The 12625-nt window shown below is 36.3% G+C and overlaps 1 pseudogene; it reads right to left on the reverse strand.

Moving 5' to 3' along the window:
• Positions 1-245: 245 nt before the first annotated feature.
• The window catches only part of LOC123232992, a 42106-nt pseudogene continuing 29726 nt past the window's right edge, over positions 246-12625 (reverse strand).

Raw genomic sequence — 12625 nt, forward strand, 5'->3', positions numbered from 1 at the left:
AACATGTGGCATGGCTTAAAGCCTGGACACACCAAGAATTTCTTCATGCCATTATATAATGCTACCCCAACCATGGATATGGAATTCTTTAATCTGTTACCTTTGCTTTTACATGTGTATAAGGATTAGATCCTATTAATAGATGATGATAATCATTGCCTTTCTCCTCAATAATGTTGGTTAGTTTTAAGACATAGGAGAATTAGAATCTTGGTGAAAAAGCAATATGGTGGATTGGATGGGTGACTTGCTCTTCTTTAGCGGGGAAAAAGACAGAGTTGATATTTTGGAGGAAGAGAGACACCTCGAGTAGAAAGTGGCTTGATTACAATTTCCTTTGGATCAGTGATGCTCTTGATGGTAAAGTTCTGCAGAATGGTGACCAGGAATAAAAACAATTCCATCTTGGCCAGGCCCTCTCCTAAACAAGCCCATTTTCCTAAAAAAAGACAACATTCTTTTCAGTGGACTTCATGTAAAAATTTAGTATGATATTACCATTCCTAGAAAATCTTCCCTGATGCACCTCTTTCCCTTACTCCCAAGAGAATAGTACCTTGTTAATATTGAATCAGAAAGTGAGGTGGCACAGTGAACTTGAGTGTTGGACTTTAGAATCTGGAAGAACGGATTTAGGAGATGACTTCAGGCACTTTCTAGCTATGTGCCTGTACGTGTCAAGTAACTTCTTTAAGAATTAGTTTTCCCATCTATAAAATGGAGATAATTATAGCACCCATTTTCTAGGGTTGCTGTGAAGATCAAATAAGATGAATGAGAGTGCACTTTGAAGCTTAAAAAAGTTAATCGCCAACTATGGATTATTATTAGTACAACTTCTTGCCTTCATGATATTCTCTTTTTTAATTCTGATCATTGATGTAGATGTTTTCTTCCCCCAGTCAATTATTTTATGACTTCCTAGAAATCATAGACTATGTTTCTTTTATGTTTTTTAAAAAACCTTTCCCTTCTCTACCAATATCAATTCTAAGTCAGAAGAGTGTCAAGGGCTTGGCAATTTTGCTTGGGATTACATAGAAAGCATGTGAGGTAGGATTTGAACTCAGATCTTACCAGCCCTATACTTGGCTCTCTATCCACTGTCCTTCTTTAAGCTGGCCCTCATTTATTTTTTAGTATCATCTTTTGCCAAGCACAATGCCTTCTCTTTTTAATTTTTGGTCCACATCCATGATTTTATCATTATATGAATTTCCCAAATAAGGAAATTTGTGCTACTATCATAAATAAGTGATTCTTTTGTACCTTATAGTTTTAAATACGTGAAATAAAAGGCAAAATGATTTGCTTAGAGTTATAAGGATTTTAGAAAATAAGTATTGTTTTATTAGTAGAGAAGCTGCTTGAGGAAGAATTGGAGTTTCAAATAGAGCTGAGAGAGAGTGTTAATTTCAACTGGTGGCAGTTATAACTATTATTTCTATGACAGTTACATGCTCTGGGTGTGGCATTCCAGGTGTGGCTTCTGGCAGTGGACAGAGTCACACACAGCTTCTTTTTCTCTCAGGGCTAGAGAAGGTAATATCTTTGCCTCTCTCTCTTTCTCCAAGTAAAAGACCTGAAGGAGTATAGTGTTTTCTTTTCCAACTTGGGAAACACTATTCATTTATCTGTTACTATCTATAGATTGGTTAAACTGAAAAGACCAAGCAAAACCTGGTCTTTGGTTTGGATTCTGAGTCTGTTAAGGCTCAGAGTCCTAACCTGATTCTTGTGGAATCTCAACCAGCTAGCCTTGGTTATCTTTATAATTTAAAGGCAAAGTTAAGAGTTATAGTGGTTAGGTTTATTTAGAATGGTATAAATTTGGTTAGTTAGATCAAGGAGGATTAGTGTAGACTGTGAACCACAGGAGAAGTGGTTCCTTGCGGGACCTGGGAGTTTATTTGGGTGGAGTTAGAATCCCTTAGAATGAGAAATCCTTTTCCCCTTATATATATTTAAATAAATAGTTTATTTTTCATAAACAAAAGTCTCTTTAGCATTCCTTGCACCTTGCATTGCTTATCCCCTATATTATTTTTATAAGTTAAATGACCAGGATGTGTCAGAAGCAGGACTTTATTCCAAATTGACATTGACTGGCTCTTTCCACTACACTGTGAGATTAAAAATTAATATACAATATCTCCAAATATTATTTTTAACAAGATTTTATTATTAATAATTTGAAGAAAAAGAAAATTTAAAAGCTAAAGAGGCAGCCAACCCAGCCACGCACATGGGAAAAAGAGAATAAGAGGTGGAGTTACAGCTAACTATATATAAAACGTGACCACTCAACATGGTGGAGAGATTAAAAAGGAATTTGGGGAAATACTAAAGGAATTCTGGAGATTGCAGTTCTGGGGTACAACATTTCCACTTATACAATACCATACTACCTTTCCACATATGTATTATGTATACTATATTAGGTGCTTCTTAATATGTTCTTATTTGAATGAAAAAAACAGTTGATTAATCCAATTTAACTATCAGATAATCATTTTAAGATGAGTAATGAGAGAAAAATTGGAAGGAAACCTGTTTCAGTTAAAGTCATGTCAAATATGATCATTAGACATAGAAGTTAATACCTCTTATTACACAACTCTTCATACTTCTCACCCATATGCTCTAATTTCCACAATGTGGCATTAGTTGGTTTGCACCTAATAAGCATTTATTTGACTCCTCTGTGTCATCTCTGTTCTAAGAGTTAGGGATACAAAGAAAGACCAGGAAGTACACTGAGAGGTTAAGCTAGCTTGCTAAAGTGTTCTAAAGTAATACCCAGTCATATTGGTTATAGAAACAAAATGGGGTCATGTGACCAGGAGTGACAGACATAGAAAGAGATTAGAAATGTCTACTCAGACTACATTAAGGAGGAGCATCCAAATGGAGAAGGTGTTGTAGAGAAAGCTTCATTTCAAATTTAGATGAGATAGTAAAGTTAAGAAAGAACATTTACCTATAGAAAAAGGCATAAAGTAGTCACTTTTCTTAAAACTTCCATCCTTATGCAGAAAGTGTCCTGGGTCAAACTGGTATGGGTTGGGGAATTCTGTCGGGTCAAATAAAACAGAGGAGAGAAAAGGGAACACCATTGTGCCCTGGAACAGAGAAACAAGAAGAGGAAGTTGATTAATATCTTGGTCCAATGCTAAGCACAGTACACATATTAAAAGCTTAATAAGTGATTGCTGACTGACTATTGTTTGACCAAATTCCTTAAGTATTCAATGAAGAGTGAAAATTTTGATAACATCACAAATTTTAATACTAAACAGTATAAATTCTGAACAACCTTCTCACACCTATAAGATTGGCCAAAATGCAAGAAAAGGAAAATGATAAATGTTGAGGGATGTGAAAAAACTGGGACATTAATGCACTGCTGGTATAATTGTATTTTGACCCAACTATTCTGAAAAGCAATTTGGAATTATGTCCCAATGGTTCCAAAACTGTGCATACCTAGTGATCCTGTAATAACACTACTAAATCTGTAACCAAAAAGATAAGGAGGAAAGGATCTATTTGTAGAAAAATATTGATTGCATCTCTTTTTGTTGGCAATAAATTAGAAATTGGGTTTTTCCATCGATTAGGGAATGGTTAAACAAGGTGTGGCATATGATTGTAATGGAATACTACTGTGCTATTTAGCAGGATGATTTTGGAAAAATATGGAAAGACATGACAATGCAAAGTGAAGTGAGCAGAAGCAGAAGAACATTGTACATAGTGATAAGAATATTTTTTGATGAGTAACTGTTAAAAATCTAGTCATTCTCAGTAATACAGTGATCTAAGACAACTCCAGAGACTTATGTTGAAAAATGCCATCTGCTTTCGGAGAGAGAACTGGTGAAATCTGAATGCAGAAGAAAACTGACTCTATTTAACTTTCTTCTTTTTTTCTTTTGAGATCTCTTCCACAAAATGACTAATATGGAAAAAATATTAAACATGTTTGATTATGCATATAAAACCTGCTTTAAATTGTTTACCATCTCAGGGAAGTTGGAAGAGTGAGAGGTAGTTCAAGAGAGGAGAAGGGAGAGAATTTGGAACTCAATTAAAGATAAATTTTTTTAAAGATAAATTTATTTAATTAACTTAGAATATTTTCCCATGGTTACATGATTCATGTTCTTTCCCTCCCCTCCTTCTTTCCCCCTCCCAGAGTCAACATTTTACATGTATCACTGTTCAAAACCTATTTCCATATTACTACTATTTGCAATAGAGTAAAGATAAATCTTAAGAAATTGTTTTTCAATGGAATCAAGAAAAATAAGATATTATTTCAAACTTAAAAATAATGATTAAAAGAAGCATAGCATGATACACAGAATATGAGGAATATGTGCCAGAGTCAACTTAGTTTTCCATGAAGCCCAGATGGGAAAGCTTGCAAAGAGCTTTTTATATTCAGGAAGACTGATTACCATTAAGGACAAAAGGCAGAGCTTGGTGGCCCAATTTTCAAGCACTTCTCCTATCTTTTTTTATCTGCTTTTATTATATAGCAGATAGATCTGACCTCCGTTTTGGACTAATTGTTGTATTTGGGGCATTTGTAGCTTATTCAGTTTGAAATAGACAGCTGACAATTGGAAATGTAAGGTAGAACTCAGGAAATATGTTAAGACTGGCTATATAAATCTGGGAGACATAAAGATTGTGTGGGAGAAAAAGTGAAGGGAGGAAGGTAGGATGGATGGGAGAAAGGAGAGAGGAAGGTAGAGGAAGGGAAAGGAAGGTGGCGGTCCCCAGCCCCCAGCGGGGGAAATTGATCAGAGCCCCTAATAAATGAATGATTAGAGAGCAACATTAGGGTTAGAATAGCTAGGTTTTATTTTAATCAGAAAGGGAAAAGTCTAGGAAAAACTAGGAGGTAGGAAGAAAGGGAAAAAGGTACCAAGAGCGAGATCAGGGTCTCAGGGTAGAGAGCGTTGCTTCCAGGGTGGAGAGCTGAAAGCAGAGTTCAGGGTTGAGAGATCAAAAAGGCGCCAAACTTTCCCTTTTATACTTCCCCTGACACCTCCCACAAAGAAGTGGGAGATGTCAGGGGAAGTTGTAGCAGAGAGAGTCCTGGGAGATGTAGTCTTCCAGGGCTTACAATAATTTCGAATGACACCAGATACAGGTGATAATTAAATCTGTGGGACTTGGTAAGTTTCAGTGAGTGAGAGAATGTAGACATTAGAAGAAGATCCAGAATATACCTGTGAGAAACATGTACAGTTAGTGGGTGTACTATAGAAGACAAATGAGTAAAGAAAATTTAGAAAGCTTCAGCTGAAGTTAGGAGAACTGAGAGAGAATGGTAGCACATGGTCAACAAAATTAACTGATGGAGTGAGTCCCAGAAGAATATATGCAAAAGGTCTATAAAAGTTGGCAATGTAGAAATTACTAATTTTTTTAAAAAGCTTAGTTTAAGTACTACATCATAAATGAGACCTTTCTAGATCATCTCAGCTCTGATGTCCTCCCACAACATTGAAATTATTTTATATTCAGTTATGTAGCAGATGTTGGGGGCATATGATCACCACTCTACTTCACTCCTATTCAACTCTCACTAGCTTTTCTATCTTTCTGGGCTGCCGTTTGTTTGCTCAGCTGGGTTTTTCTTCAGAGTTGTGGCCACTCAGCCATAACTCATTCTCTGAACCAGAAGGATAATCCTAAAGTAGAGAGACTATGTAACAATATTCATAATTGTAGCTCATAAATGGCTATGAGTATACCTTCCATTACACATATCATTCACAATAACTGTATTTATTCTTTAAAAATCCCTTATCTTCTGTCTTAGAAGAGATAAAAGTATCAGTTTTAAGGTGGAATAGTGGTAAGGGCCAGGCAATTGGGGTTAAATGAATTGTCTTGGTCACACAGCTAAGTGTCTGTGGTCACATTTGAACCCAGGTCCTTCTCATTTCTCAATTGGGCTGCCCCCAATACCAATTATTCTCCCCCCCCCCATTTATTTTTGACATTATTTAATTAATTTTTTTAGAATATTTTTCTATGGTTATATGATATATGTGCTCTCCCTTCCTTCTTCTCTCCCTCCCTCCCAGAGCTGATAAATCCACTGGATTATACATATCTTATTACTCAAAATCCATTTCCACATTATTCATATTTGTAATAGAGTAATCTTTAAAAAACCACAACCCCAAATCATATATCCATATAAACAAGTAATAGATCATGTTTTCCTTTTGTGTTTCTATTCCCAAAGTTCTTTCTCTAGATGTGGAGAGCATTCTTTTTTATAAATTCCATGGGATTGTTCTTGATCATTGCATTGCTATTAGTAGCAGAGTCTATTACATTTGATCCTCCCACAATGTTTCAGTTATTATGTATAATGTTCTCCTGTTTCTGCTCATTTCACTCTGCATCAATTCATGGAGATCTTTTCAGTTCATATAGAAATCCTCCAGTTCATCATTCCTTACAGCACAATAGGATTCTATCACCATTACATACCAAAATTTTTTCAGCCTTTCCGCAATTGAGGGATACCTCCTCATTTTCTAATTTTTTGCCTCCACAAAAGTGAAGCTATAAATGTTTTTGTACACATTGTTTTCAATCTCTTTTGCATACCAACCAGTAGTGGTACAGCTGGACCAAAGGGCATGGAATCTTTTAAAGTCCTTTGGCCATGATCCCAAATTGCCTTCCAGAATGGTTGGGTCACTTCATAACTCCACTAACAATGCATTAGTGTCCCAATTTTGCCATATCTCCACCATCATTTATTATTGTCCTTTGCTGTCATATTGGCCAATCTGCTAGGTGTGAGATGGTATCTTAGAGTTATTTTGATTTGCATTTCTCTAATCAGAAGGGATCATGTGATTATTTGTAATTTTGGTTTCTTCATCTGAAAACTGCCTGTTCACATCCCTTGATCATATGTCAATTGGAGAATGGCTTGATTTCTTATAAATTTAATTTGTTCTTTATATATTTGGGAAATTAGACCTTTGCTGGAGAATTTTGTTATAAAATTTTTCCCCGGTTTGTTGCTTCCCTTCTGATTTTGGTTGCATTGGTTTTATTTGTACAAAATCTTTTTAATTTAATGTAATCAAAATTATTCATTTTACATGTTGTAATGTTCTCTATCTCTTGCTTTGCCTTGGATTCCTTCCTTTCCCATAAATCTGACAGGTTTACTATTCTATGTTCACCTAATTTATTTATGATTTCACTCTTTATATACTTATTTACCCATTTTATCTTGGTAGAGGGTGTGAGATATTGATCTAAATCTAATTTTCCCATACTGTTTTCCAATTTTCCTAGCAGTTTTTGTCAAATAGTGAGTTCTTGCTCCAAAAAGCTGGGACCTTTGGGTTTATTGAACATTTGCTTGCTGAGGTCATTTACCCCTAGTCTATTCCATTGATCCATTTGTCCATCTCTTAGCCAGTACCATATTGTTTTGATGATTATTGCTTTATAGTACAGTTTAAAATATGGTACTGCTGGGCTCTCATCCTTTACATTACCATTTATTCTGAAACATAAAATATTTAAACAATAAGGCAAAATAAAGAAATAAAATAAAGTCTCAATATAGGTTGAAAGCAGGAATAATCAAAACTGAACAGTTTATCCATAAACCTAATCACCATTTCCAAATGCTCCTCATAATTAATGTTGCCTGAAAGTTAAAAAATGCATATAAACATAGCTGTGTGAAACATAAGTATGAAAACTCAGGTGCCCAAAGCTCTAGAATGTTTACCTGACTATCTGCAATCTTTTTAGGGAAATAATTTATTGTATACCCCACTTGCTAAGAGAGAGTAGTTCTCTTTGCTCTCTTTCTGGATAAAACTATTTCTCTGCAAGACTTGAATTGCTGAAAGATTTTTAAGTTCTTTTTAACATGTCTTAAGACTTAATTCTATAGATCTTCCCAGGCCTGTTCCTTTAGCTTAATACTAAAGCAATACGACATTGTTTCAGTGATAATAATTTCTTTTAATCCTAAAACTTTCAAAGCTGTTCAACTCTTGCTCTCTATAAGCTTTGAGTTTTCCCTTCTTGAGTCATAGACAGCAATAATGAACAATTTATGAAAGCCTTTGAGAAATTTCACCTATGACAAGTTGTAGATGGTATTGGAGAGCAAAGAAGACTTTCTTCCAACTAGAGCAGATGTTCCTTTCTCCAATCAGATATTTTAATCTACAAGGCTTTCCTCCAATCAAATAGCTCCCTACAGAGACAGAAGAACCTCTAGGCATCTGGTCTTAGCTTCTGTTAGACTCTCAGCTAGGTCAGATTCTCAGCTCTAGTCTCCTGTGCTCTGCCTTCTGATGTCTTGGCTTCTGTAAGCAATTTTTCTTGTCTTTTTTTTTGTTCTCATTCCTTCAGTCATTCTCCTATCCTCTATTTTTAGTCATTTTTAGTTTTCATTTTGAAAGAAAGGTGATATAATTCAGCCCCTTCAAAAGGCACAAGTCCTCCCCCACAGAATCTTGAGAAATGTTTGGGTAGACATGGATGCTTTGATGATGATAGCTAGCATTTATATAGTCCTTACTATGAGCCAGGCTAAGTACTTTATATGTATTATATCATTTGATCCTCCCAACAACCTTGAGAGGTAGGTGCTATGTTTTATCTTAATTTTATATTTGAGAAAATGGAGGCAAACATGGGACAGCTGGTAAATGATTGAAAGAGGCTTCAGACTCAAGAATTCCTGAATCTAGCCTCAGCAATCTATTCACTGATCCATTAAAATGAATCAGTAGTCAATTCTGATTCTGATACTGATCATATTGTTCAATAATGAAGATATTGGGGAGGCCTGAACTTCCTTTAATAGACTGTTGTTGCCCAAGTCTCTTTTTGTGGAATTATCTACCAAACTACCTAATTACAAGCTACAATCTTCCAGGTTCCCAGTTCCCTTGTCTATGAAACCAATTATATAAATTCAATGATACTCTTACCATTCCTTATAAAATTTCTATATCTTTGCATAGGCCACAGGGTTTAAGCAAGACCTGGATATCCAGAGATGAATGTGTCTCTTACCTACATCACCGATTTCCTTCTTCCTCCATTGAGGCCTAAAGATTATCTCATCTGAGTCCAAGACTCTACATAAGCTGCCCTCTCTAGAAATGTAATCATATCTTTGTTTCTCCATGTGACAATATTCATAGTTGTATCATCATTCCTTCTCTTTTTTATATAGTCAGTCACACTCTTTTTTTGGCTAATTTTTTCTCATGTATAGTATAACACTTACATGTTGAAAGTCTTTTGCAAGGTCACATAGTCCCCTATAACTCATCTTTCCTGGGTGGAATAATTTCCCTAGTAGAGGATAATGTGCCTATTTTCTGAAGTCTCTCCAACATTAGTAATTTCCCTTTTCTTTCATATTTGAATATCTGATTAATGTTAAATGGAACCTTAGAGCTATTTTATTTCTCATTTCATTTATTGTTAATAATCTGTTTCATTTTTATACAGCTTTTGATAGCTTGACTTTTTTTTGACAACTGTTTTTTTAAAATATCTTTTTGCCATACACATGGAGGGCAATGCTACTATTCATATATTTGAATTAGTTTTTTAATTTATCTTGGAAATAAAGTCTTAATCAGAGAAACTTCCTACAAAGATGGTTTCCTGGCTAACTATTCCCTTTGACTTAAACTGCATTACTTTTGTTTGTAAAAATCTTTTCAATTTTATCTGAATTTTATCTTGTATGATACTCTATCTCTTTCATCTTAATTTGTATTAGCTGAAGTCTGACTAATGAATTCTCTCTTTTGCGTGAAGCAGCCATGTGGTGCAATCGATAGAATGCTGGAGTTGGCATCAAGAACACCAGGGTTTCAATCCTCCATCAACTCCTTCTAATTGTGAGGAGAAAATGAAGTCATATTTGTAAAATCCTTTGCAAATATAAGGGTGCTATGTAAATGCTTGATATTTGTTTTAATGTTCATTGTTGTTGTCAGAAGAAGGCTCCAGCTAGCAAGCTGCAGTAGGGTGGGCTGAGTTGGGACATGTGGAATATGCCTTGATTGATATCTTCCAAATCTGAATCTCATGGGTTGCTCAAACTGGTTCAGGGTCAGAAAACAACAGCTACGTGTTCTAGTCCTTAATAGTTAGTTTTGTTTACTAACTGTGAGAATTTTAAAAGTGGGGATTATAATTTTTCATTTGGGTAATTTCCCTAGTGAACAAACATTTATGACTATATTTCTGTAAGCACCTGGGCAGGCAAAATGCACATGTATGTTTTCCTTGAATTTCCATTATTAATTAATCTGGCATATATTAGCTATGTAAATCTGGGTAAGTCAACCACTGAGTATTCCCATATGGTAAAATAAAGATCACAGACTCATGCCATATTGGTAAACCTATGGCACACATGTCTGAGCATGTACCTTTCCTCCTCTCCACATGCACCTGAGGACATTTCTCACATGACCCATCCCTCTGTCCAGCAGCCCAATGGAAGTGCTTCCTCCCTCCCCTGTTTAGGGTAAGGTGGAAGGCTCACATGAGGCATGAGCATTGCAGTTTGGGTACTTGGTCTCTAAGGTTCACCATCACTGCAGTAGGGTAACCATGCTCTGTTCTCACTTTATGATCCTTGCTGAAATGTGTACATGGAGTCAGCTAGTCAAGAGGGAATATGTATTTTAACTTGACTAGGATATTTCAATTATATTCTTCATTTTTACCTTAGGTATGAAGTATTGTCTGAATTGAGAGTCATGTGTTACTTCATGGGGCACACTAATAGGGGCAAGATTAATGTATCTCTGTATCTCATGTAGCACAGCATCTGTGTAGGGCATCTCCAGTTTGTCTTTAATGGAGGGAATTCTGTGTGGTCCAATCACTTGATCAATTTCTTCATGAATTTTATCTGTGTAGACATAAAAAATGATTAATTTTGTGTTGTCTGAGTAGCTGAGAACACTGAGCTAGGTAAAAGAGATACAATTAACAGGAAGTAGACTAACAAAATTCCTAGGAGACTAGGAGAAAAAACTTGATCATATTCATTGTATTATATAATTTAGAGCTAGAGAAAATCTTTTACATCAGTTCAAAATTTTCATTGTAAAATATGGAAATCAGACCCTCTGACTCTAATGCAAGATTATTTCACTACATCATACTGGACACTTCTACTCCTTCTCCCATGGATGGGTAATGGACTAATTTCAAAGGAAGACTAATTTGACAATGACCATATCAATTGCAAAGTTAACCTATGGTTAATCAGACTGAATAAATGTAGTAATAAATATCTAAAGTAGGCCAATTGTATTTCTTGGTACTTTGATTATGAAGTTCCTAAGTGCTTTGCTGTCTTATAAATATATCATACTATATACAGAACCAGTGAGTTAAAGACTCCATCATTTCTACCATTTGCATGCCATCTTGTAAACTGAAAGTAGGTAAAAGTGACCATTTCCTGAGAAAATGGGACTAACCTATACTCCTTGCTATTTTTTCTATTGAAATGTCCTTCAATTGCAGGGACCAGTTAAGATGGTGGCAGAGTAAGGAGCAACTGCTTGATCTCTCCTAACTGAAGCATACAGGGGACATAAAAACGAATCCAGATGAATGAAGGGACCTCACAACAGGGTGCAGCATTGAAGGTACGTGGAATTGGGGCATTTCCACGCTATAAAGGGGTAAAACAGCTCTCACTAAAACGTGAGAGGAAGAAGCCCCTCCCCCACCCCCTACACCACGCACAACCCCACAAGAGTGAAAGCAGATTTGGGGCACCCATTAAGTTAATGGCAGCTCCAGGGCTTGTTCCTGAGAGCAGCAAGAATTAGGACCCCAAGAGGCTAAAGAACACGCATGGACTTTCCTGAGCGCCTGTGCGGGTAAAGGCATTACCCCAGGCGCGGACAAGGATCTCCAGTGCAGGCTTGGACCTTGAGTGGGCACCATGTGCAGACAAGAGCAAGGCTGTGGAAGCAGCCCTTGAGACTGCTGAAAGAGCCACGGGCAGAGGGGCAGACTGGGGACCTCCAGGAGGCTCCACCCCGAGAACAATGAGACCTGAGACCTCAGGAGCCTAGAAAGTGCAGACAGACCCTGAGTGTGAGGACAAAGCTGAGAAGGAGCTGGGCTAACAACAATGCCAAGCCAAAATTGAGAACCCCAGAAGAGAAAGATTATCAAGAAGAACTGTAACACTCAACAACCTTTACACAGAGAAAATCCAGACAACAGAGGAGAACAAACAAGAAATCATATCCAAACCTTCCCAAAACAATGAAAACTGGTCACAAGCTATTGAAGAGTTCAAATCTGAGATGATGAAAAAGATGGAAGAGATCTGGCAAGAAAATAACAGTTTAAAAGGTTGAATTTCACAATTGGAAAGTGAGGCTCAGAAATCAAATGAACTGATAAGTAAATTGAACACCAGAAATGACCAGATTGAAAAGGAAAACCAAAAGATTACAGCCCAAAACCAGTCCCTAAAAGCTAGAATTGAGCAATTAGAAGCCAATGATCTCTCAAGACAGCAAGAACAAATAAAACAAAGTCAAAA

Source organism: Gracilinanus agilis, chromosome 2 (assembly GCF_016433145.1).
Source record: "Gracilinanus agilis isolate LMUSP501 chromosome 2, AgileGrace, whole genome shotgun sequence".
Taxonomy (NCBI): Eukaryota; Metazoa; Chordata; class Mammalia; order Didelphimorphia; family Didelphidae; genus Gracilinanus; species Gracilinanus agilis.